Consider the following 10685-nt stretch of genomic DNA (forward strand, 5'->3'; position numbering starts at 1 on the left):
CAGAGGCATGCGCACATCAAGCCCTCCATTTATTGAATGGTGTCACCCATGTTCAGGCCAGGTCTCCCCAACTTGTGCTAATCTGCTCTGGACATGCCCTCACCTCACAGGCATGCCTAGAAGTTCCCTGTACAAATTTCTATGCATTCTTTGGTCCAATGAAGTTCATTTCATGGTTTTCTATGAGTCTGTATACAAATATGTAATAATTATGTCTATGAAGTTGAAAGAATTTATTGGAAATAAAACACTTAAATATCATTCTTAGTTCCCTTAAAATACATAATACCAAGGAAAAAAACTAAGATGTACAAAAATTATACAGAGAAATCTATAGAATTTTTAAAAATCTAAATAAAATGTATCGTGAATCATTCAATAAATTAAGAAATGTCATGGAGTGTTCACTTTGGCAGCACATACACTAAAATTGGAAAAGATTAGCATGGCCCCTGTGCATGGATGACATAAATTCATGAAGTATTGCATATTTTCTAAAACTGTTTTTTATACTAGCAGAGGAAAGAAAACTCTTTCATGATATGAACAGGCTAAAGAATTCATGTCCACCAAACTAGTCTTTAAGAGAATACCAGAAGCAATGGAAAGGACTGAAGAAAGGAACAACTACACCCAATAAGCAACAAAGAGAATCTAAATGAAGGTATAAGCATGGAAACACAAACGTAGGACAATGCAAACAGAAATTAAAATGATGGTAACCAATACACATCTTTGAATAATACCTCTAAATATCAGTGGCCTTAAATCCCCAATCAAAAGGCCCAGGCTTGTTGAATGGATCTTTTTGTTGTCTTGAAGAAACTCATCTCATCTCCAAGGATAGGTACTACCTTAAGGTAAAAGGATGGAAAAAATATGCCATGCAAATGGCACTAAGAAATAAGCAGTAGTTGTGGTTCTAATAAATGAAAGAATAGACTTCAAACTAAAACTAATCAGAAGTGATCAAGAGAATCACTTCATTCTGATCAAAGGATCAATTAACTGAGAAGACATTACCATCATGAACACATATGCACCAAACTATGGTGCACCCAGTATCATAAAAACAGTACTCTGGGACTATAAATAACAGATTAACCCCAACTCAGTAATAGTAGGGAACATCAATACCCCACTATCTCCAACAGACAGGCCAATAAGACAAAGAATAAACAGAGAGATGTTTGAATTAAATGATACCATATATCAGATGAACCTAACAAATATCTGCAGTATATTCCTCTCAAGCACCAAAGAACTTTCTAATCATCAGCCCATAGAACTTTCTCCAAAATTGAACATGTACCAAGGCAAAAAACAAACCTCAACATATACCAAAAGTATTGAAATAATCCCATCCATTCTATTACATCATGAGGCAAAAAAGCTTAAAATAAACACCAAAAAAGCTCTCATAGTTACATGAACTCATGGAGATTAAAAAAATACACTTTTGAATGATGAATGGGTCAAAAAAATTAAGAAATGAATAGAAGTGTTTCTGGAACCAAATGAAAAGAAAATACAAAACAACAAAAGCTCTGGGATGTTTTAAAAGAAGTTCTAAGAAGGAAGTTTTTAGCCCTACGTGCCTACATTAAAAAATCAGCACAAACACAAGTGAATGACTTAACATTGCAACTCTAGACTCTGGAAAGAAAAGGAAAATGAAACCAAATCCTAGCATAAAAAAGGAAATAACAAAAATCAAAGCAGAAATTAATGAAATAGAAATGAAGAAAACAATACCAAAAAAAACTGGTTCTTTGAAAAGATAAACATTATAGATAGACTCTTAGTCCAGTTAACCAAAAGAAAGAAAGAACAGATTCAAATCAAAAAAATCAGAGATGAAAGGGGAAACATCACAACAGACACCAAAAAGATCCAAAACATTATAAAGGAATACTTTAAAAATCTACAGTCTATTACTTGAAAACCTAAAAGAAATGAATATCTAAATTCACAGGAACCACCAAAGCTAAGCCAAGAATAACTCAACAGCTTAAATAGGCACAAAACAAAGAAATTCAAACAGTAATAATAAAAAAAACCTTCCCAACTAAAAAGCTCAAAGTCCAAATGGATTCACAGCAGAATTCTACCAGATGTTTAAAGATCTACAACCAATACTACTTAAATTACCCAAAAAGATAGAAACAGAGGGACAACTCCTAAGAAGCAAGTATTACTCTAATACCAAAATCAGGTAAAGACACAACCAATACAGGAAACTATAGACCCGTATCCATAATGAACATACATGAAAAAAATCTCAACAAAATACTTGAAAACCACATACAGACATACATCAAAAAGATCATCCACCATGATCACGTTGGCTTTATTCCAGAGATTCAGAGATAGTTCAATATACATAAGTCAATAAATGTTACAAATCAAGTAAATGGACACAATGACAAAAATCACATGGTCATTTCAATAGATGCAGAAAAGGCCTTTGACAAAGTAGAGCATTTCCTTATGTTAAAAGTCTTAGAGGTACTGGTGGGAACATACCTCAACGTAACTAAAGTTATGGACAACAAACCCATGGCCAACATCATTCTAAATGGAGAAAAACTGGGAGCAATCCCATTAAAATCAGGAACCAGGCAAGGTTATCCATTATCTCCACTCTTTTTCAATATAGTGCTTGAAACTCTTACTAGAACAATAAGACAAGAGAAGGAAATTAAAAGAGTATGAATTGGAAAAGAGAGGTCAAGCTATCCCTATTTGAGGATGATATGATATTATATATAAGAGATATCAAATATTCCACCAGAAAACTCCTAGAAATGAATAACACTTTCAGCAAAGTAACAGGTTACTAATTCAATCTTCAAAAATCAGTAACCTTTCTATATAAAAATAACAAGCTATTGAAAAAAAGAGTATACTAAACCCTCCAGTTTACAAAAGCAATTAAATTAAATTTAATTTAAAATAAGATAAAATAAATATCTATGAATAAACATGACCAAAGACATTAAAGACCCCTACAATGGTGCACCCAGTACCATGTATATCTTAGAAGATATACATTGAGCAAGATATCAGGAGATGTGAGTTCCTCTCATGTTCATGGATTGGAATAAGTAATATTTCAAAAATGAACATCCTACAAAAGCACTCTATAAAGTCAATGCAATCCCAAACGAAATCCACAGTATATTCTTCACAGAATTAGAAAAAAATATCTTAAAATTCATATGGACTCACAAAAGACCCCAGATAGATAAAGCAGTCCTGTGCACAAAGAGGTGCTGGGGGACTACAGTACCAGATCTCAAACTATGTTTTAGAGCTATAGTCATAAAAACAACATGATACTGGCACAAAAATCAGACACATAAATAAATGGAACATATCTGAAGACCCAAATATGAGTGCATGCAATTTTAGACATCTGATAGTTGACAAGTTGCCAAGAACACACAATGGAGGAAAGACAGCATCTTCAACAAACTACTGGCAAACCTGGATACCCACCTGTAGAAGAATGAAATTAGATCCTTATCTTTCACCTTGCACAAAAATCAACTCCAAATGAATAAAAAAAAACTCAATATGAATACTGAAACTATGAAAGCATTAGAAGAAAGCATAGGCTGTACCCTACAAGATATAGGTGTAGGAAAGGACTTTCTAAACCAGACATCAGTTGCCCAGGCATTAATGTCAATAATCAACAAGTGAGATCTCATTAAACTAAAATAATTCTGAACAGCAAGAGACACAACGAAAGAAGTGAAGAGAAAATCTACAAAATATGAGAAAATCTTCACTAGCAATACATCTGACAAAGGTTTAATATCTAGAATATATAAATAACTCAAAAACAAATAATTAAGAAAACAAATGACCCAATTAAAAGATGGGTTAAGGATCTGTACAAAGTGCTCTAAATATAAGAACTAATGATGGCTAAGAAACACAATAAAAACTATTCAACATCCTTAGTAATTAGGGAACTGCAAATTAGAACTACTTTAAGGTTTTGTCTTACCCCAATCAGACTGGCTAAGATCAAGAGAACAAATAATACAAAATGCTGGAGTGGATGTTGGGAAAGGGGAACACTCAATTCCTGATGGTGGGATTTCAAACTCATGCAACCCTTATCGAAAGCAGTGTAGACAAATTTTTAAAAATAAAAACTGAACCTACCATATGACCAGGTTCTACCACTCCTTGGCATATACACAAAGGACTCATCCTATTGCAGAGATATTTGTATATCCATGGTTGCTTCTAATCTTTTCACAATAGTTGAGAAATGGAAGCAACCTAAGTGTTCTTCAACTGACAAGTAGATAATGAAAATGTGATACATTTACACAATGGAGTTATACTCAGATGTAAAGAAAGATCAAATCATGAAACTTGCAGATAAATGAATGAAACTAGAAACCGTTATACTAAGTGAAGTAACACAGACTCAGAAAAATAATCAATGTATATTTTCCCTCCTATGTGGATCTTATCACCAAATCCCTATATGTAAGTATATATCCTGATGTAACTGCAGGAGCCAGAAAAATGCAAAGCAACCAGGGAGGTCAAAGGAAATAATGAACCTGAGAAAGAACATTAGGAGACTTGGTGTTACTGGGGGAGAAATGGTAAAATGGGGTTTTTAAATGGGGGGTGGGTAATAGGGAGGGTTATGCAAGGAACCACGAGGGTAAAGGGAAAGGAGGCGCTTAAGGGAGGGGGACCATAGGAGACAGGTATTATTGAGGGTGAAATGAGAAAAATGAGAGTAGTTTAACTGGGGAGGGAGAAGGGAGAGTTTGACAGGAAGAGAGAAGAGAGACAAATATTATTTAGTTGGTGTGAAAAATCAGAGGGAAATGTATTAGTAAAGCCTACTGAAAAAATTATGCATATAATATCTGTACATGTGTCCATGTGCATAGTGAAAGCTATATAACAAGAAATAGTGCCAGACAGGAGAAACTTCCCTTTTTAAGTTTGGCAACAGTGGTCTAAGAGACTCTCAAAACTATTGTCACAGCCCTTGTCTCTCAGAACTTAAAGTCAACACCCTACTGCTGAAGAGAGGAAATACTTTGGGCATAGAACTTAAAGTAATGAAGCAGGAAATGAGCTGGATGCCTCCTCCCTAAAGGCTAGTTCTCACAGTTTGAGAGGACACTTTGCAAGCTGCTAAGGGAGAACACCAATCAATTATCAAACCCCAGCTTTAAGTCCTAATAACCACAACAATGACCGACACAGAAAACTATTTTGGGGCAGTAGTGCCACTTTTATCTTGGGAGTAATCAACAGCCACCTAACTGAACTTAAAGCCTACTTAATGGGTGGAAACTCAGGTGTGGTCTAGTAAACATTGCCAAATATACATATCTGGAGAGGTCATAGATCTTAGAGAAAACTCTAAGAAGTCACATCTGTAGACAAAAGTAATTCATTAATATATGTTAAATATAGATCCTTAGATGTTCAGGCAAGTATGCCAGTCACCACTCACCAAAGATGATTCTTTTTCAATAGACAAAGAGCATTACAGTGTTCCACAAGTAGTTGCACATAAAGAATAAGTGTCTGTGAAATGCCCAACCTCTATACCTAAGTCTCATGGAACATAATGGAACAAGAGGTAGAAAGAACACTAATGTATCTCTCAACACTCATCAACGAAATTCCCTCATGCAACAAGAGAAGAAGAGTCCACAGAGTATGATTTCTTGGACAGGGACTCCCATATTAAACTCTACCTGCCCAGGCCTCAGGAAACGTTGGGAAAATGGGAGCAGAAAGATTGTAAGAACCAGGGGAGATGGTGCATGATGTATACAAACACAGTCTTACAGGCTCCTGAGACCTTGTTCACACGGACCTACAGCGATGGTGTCAACATGCACAAGACTTTTGCAAACTCAAGCAGACAAAAGCTCAGCATAGAAGGGGGGAAATGGACAGCAGACCCCAATCTTAGTAGAACTATTGGCAGCTAATTACTGCTAGGTGAGGGAGAACTGATCTTCTTAAAGGGAGTGACTCTGGACAGGCTGACTAAACCCCAGTGGATGAATTTGCACTGTGGGATGTCTAAGTATACTTACTTGACTGAATAGGCCTTAATATACACGACAGAACACATGAAATCTTGCAGGAGGTGGTGGATATGGGAGACTGTGTATGGGAGAGGGGGCATAAAGATGTTTAAGGTGTTTTGCGTGAGCTGCACAAAAATTTAATTATTTTTTAAAACAGATATCATGGAAAGGAAACTAAATAAGTATGTCAGTTTACTCCAAGTTGAGCTGTAGATTCAATGTAATCCGAGGTTCTATAAAAAAATTTGGCAGGGTTTTTTCCCCAAAGTTGATTTTCAAATTTATAGGAAAACATTAAAATTTCTAGCCAATATATTCTTGAAAAATAAGGGCAGTGTTAGAAAACTTGACTCAAGTTTCAAGAATTACTGACAAGGTAGCATTGGCACTTAGACAAATACAAAGATGATATGTGTAAAGACACTGTTGACACTTAATAGAAAACCAATGCTTCTTCAAAACTGCAGGAGAAATTCCATATCCATATTGAAACAGTGAATGTTGACCTATAATTTCTGCCAAAACAAACAAACAAACAATGTAGATTATTAACAGATCAAAATGAAAGAGAATGCAATAAGTTTCTGGAATTAAAGTAGAATATTTGGTTCTTTGCAGATGGAAAAATTTATTAAACATATTACAAAAGACTCTAACCATTAATAAATACAGAGATTTCATAAAAATTGAGAACTTCTGCCAGGCATGGTAATTCTCACAAAGCAGAGGTGGGTTGATTTCTATGAGTCTGTAGCCACTACAGAGTAAGTTCCAAGTCAGCCAGGGCTGCTCAAAAACAAAAATTAAACAAAACAAAACGTTTTTCATCAAAAGATGCCAATTAAGGGAGAAGTTACTAAGCTCAAAGTATATAAAAGGCTTAATAACCAGAATATGTGTTTAAAATCTCGTAAATTAAGGGCTTCCAAAAAATTTATAAAGATATTAATCAATGAAACTACTAAAAGGCATTTGCTATCATTATCAGAAGCAAAATGAAAGTTAACTCTTTAAATATTGAAGCATACCCAACAGAAGCGGTAATTCAAATTTTTTACAATATTAATCTTTTGTGAAATTTGAAGTGATATAAGCTATAAATATTGCTACTAACTTCATAAATTGTCAAAAATTTGCATAAATACACTTTGGAAAGGTTTTGGCATACCTACTAAAGTTAATCACTTCCCTAATACATGACCAAACAGCCCACATTTATGCAGATGCCTAACAGAAGGCTTAAATTCATCAAGATAAATGTGCAAAAAAATACACAGTAGCACTATTTATAAGAGCCTCCAAACTAAAGACAACACAAATGCTCATCAGTTAAAAAGTAAACCAGTAAACAAATATCCACATAAGCGGAAAACTACACAGCAGTAAAATAATGTATTATTGATAGAATTTATTTGGGGCAATAGAAGAAATATCCAAAGCAATATCCACATGCTTTTCTGAAGAAGTTGCAAGGAGTTGATTAGAAAGATGCAAACAAAAGCTTCTTGAGTGCTGGAAATTTGTTTATATATTTACCTCAGAGATGAATGCATGGATATATAGATGTATGCACAGTTATGCAGAGATGCATTCATAAATTCAAAAGAACAGTATAATTAAATGTAGAGTGCTTTACTACTGAATTTTTTTAAAAAAAACTTAGTCGTTGAGGACTTCACACATGTATACACTGAAGTATACTATTGTTTATATTTTTTATTTATTATTTTTATTTTATGTGTATGAGTGTATTGCCTGCATGTATGTGAGTGCACCTGAGTCGTGCAATGCCGGGGAGGTCAGAAGAGAGCTTCAGATTCCCCTGGAACTGGAGCTAAGGACGGTTTGTAGCCACCATGTGGGTTCTGGGAATCAAACCAGGGTCCTCTGAGCAATCAGTGCTCTTAACCGCTGAGCCATCTCTCCAGCCCCATATGTCTCTACTTTAAAAACACAGAGAACTGGAGCTGGAAAGATGGCTCAGCAGTTAAGAACATGGACTCCTCTTGCAGAGGACCCAAGTTCAGTTCCCAGTACCCATGTCAGACAGGTTACAACCAGCTTTAACTCCAGATGCAATGAATTCAACGCCCTCTTCTGGCCTCCTTAGGTACCTGCATTAGTGCGCACATATCCCCCGCAACACACACATAATTCAAACATAAAAACAAAAACCCTAAAAATTTAGAGTACCTGTGTAGGTGACAGGGTTTGTTACTAAAGCTATGATCATAAGGAAAAATAATCCTAAAAGTATTCCTTAGATTCGCTTGAAAAAAGAAACATGAAGTCCTTTTCTTGCTTTTTTTTTCTTCTATCATCTAGTTCTTTCTCATTCATATTCACAGATTTGCTATGGTAAATCTCTCCAGTTTTCTTGGACACCACCTTTCTTCTTTTTCCTAAAATGCACCATTGAAATGACAGTCATGAAGTCTGGGAATTACAGAGCAAGTTAGGAAACCAAAGATCAGGTAATTTGAAATTCAAATTCATATATCCTTATTTTAAAAAATATATTTACTTTTATTGTATGTGTATGAGTATTCTGAGTGCATATATGCAAGGGTAACTATGTTATGCAATGCCCACAGAAGTCAGAAGAGGGGTTGGATTCCCTAGAACTGGAGTTATGGTCACATGTTAGCCACTCTGTGGGTGCTGGAACCCAAACCACAGTCGTCTGCAAGAGTAGCCAATGTTGTTAACTGAAGAACCATCTCTCCAGTCCCACATTTATCTTACAGCAACATTAATGCCTACTTTGCTTCAACTTTCCCAACTGGAACACTCCATTGACCCACTCTCATCTAATCCAACATTTGATTTTCTCCAGATCTGAGACACACTTAGTCTTCTCTATATAACATAGATCAAACAAAACATGAAGTCACCCTAACACTCTTTTCTCCTTGCATTGCAAACCTAAATAAATAATTGAATCCTTTCTACTTTTACTGGAAAATAATGAGAACCTGTTTACTTTCATCACACCAAACTCAACCACCTGAGCTAAGCTTCTGTCCTGTACTATCTGATGACAGCAGTCTTGCATGACTGGCATGCCCTAACTGGTTTCTATCATCATCTTTTCTAAAGTTTTTATAGACACAGAATTCTGACTGTTCTTTCTAAAACATAAAGATCCGGACTTCCCTCGGCCCATGAGCTTTCAAGTACTTTCAGTTTCTCCCATAGCAACTACCAACCTGATCAAGACTGCCTCCTGGCCTACTCTCCTGTGGCTTCCTCCTGAAAACCTCTTCTACCGGCTCAAGACTTTCCTGGAATTATTCCTCCTAACAGACACACTCTTCAGTCAGGAATCCCCATGTTTTCTCCTCTTTTTTACATCTTGCCCAAATTTCATCTGATTAAATATGCTTCTTTGTTTACACTACATAAAAGATCCAATAGTCTCCCTCTGGAAACACTGGTGTTCCTCCTCAACTCTATTTCTTTTTCTTTTTAGAACTTATCATTATCTAATGAATCTATATTTGTGTGTGAATGTATTTTCTTATCTTCCCACTAGAATTTGTGAATCTTAAGAATTTTAGCATTTCTGTTTATTGCAACATCTGAATGGTATGTTTGTGTTCTCTCTTTCTCTCTCTCTCTCTCTCTATATATATATGTATATTAATGAAGCAAGAGGTCCATTTAAAAATAGCCCACTCAGCTCTTTTTTTAAAATTATTCATTTACAGGGCTGGAAAGATGCCTCAGCGGTTAAGAACACTGACTGCTCTTGCAGAGAACCCAGGTTCGATTCCCAGCACCCACATGGTGGCTAACAATTTTAATCTTGGGGCTGGAGAGAAGGCTCAGTGGTTAAGAGCACTGGTTGTTCTTGCAGAGGACCTGGGTTTGATTCCCAGCACCTAGTGTGTGTATGTGTGGTGGGGTGAGGGTGTGCATGCCATTGAGTACTTGTGAGGTAGGAGGACAACTTTACAGAGTCACAGAGTCAGCTTTTTCTCCTTCTACCTTTACATAGGTTTGAACAAAGGTTCTTAGGGTCACAAGGCAAGCACCATTACTCCCTGAACCATTATACCCAGTCATTTTTCTCCTTGAAGGAAATTACATAATGAATTGCTTCAGACTATGGAATATACATATGGCATATATTATAGTGATTATAGTTATTGAAAGTATAGCATATTGCCTAACACGTTCTCACACCAAGTATGTTACCTTAAAAAGTTACTGAACCTGCCTACTCTTCATAATTTCTCAATAGCAAAATGAAATCAGCATATTATAATATTTTTGACATAATGTAGTCGGTTTTACATGAGGCTCTGAATAAGATAACTGTTAGATAAATTTTCCTTATCTGCATCCTTAGTAGTAGATATATGTAATGTATGCAAAATCTAGAAAGGCAGACAAGGTTTTTGCTAACAATGTAAGAATTCTAGATGACATAGAGGACCAAACATAAATTCTAATCTCAGCGTGCTTAAACTCATTTAACTGGGTGGGGTAGTGCCTGTTTAGCATATATATGACCTTATGTTCAATCCTAAGCACCACTGGGAAGAAGAAGCAGAAGCAGAAGCAGAGGAAGAGGAAGAGGAAGAA

At 35.7% G+C, this 10685-nt stretch overlaps 1 pseudogene; it reads left to right on the plus strand.

Annotated features, from left to right (window-relative positions):
- Positions 1–400: 400 nt before the first annotated feature.
- On the plus strand, positions 401–495 carry LOC115070816 (annotated as a pseudogene).
- The last annotated feature ends 10190 nt before the right edge of the window (positions 496–10685 follow it).

This window comes from Nannospalax galili, unplaced genomic scaffold, assembly GCF_000622305.1.
Source record: "Nannospalax galili isolate Female #2095 unplaced genomic scaffold, S.galili_v1.0 scaffold417, whole genome shotgun sequence".
NCBI classification, from domain to species: domain Eukaryota; kingdom Metazoa; phylum Chordata; class Mammalia; order Rodentia; family Spalacidae; genus Nannospalax; species Nannospalax galili.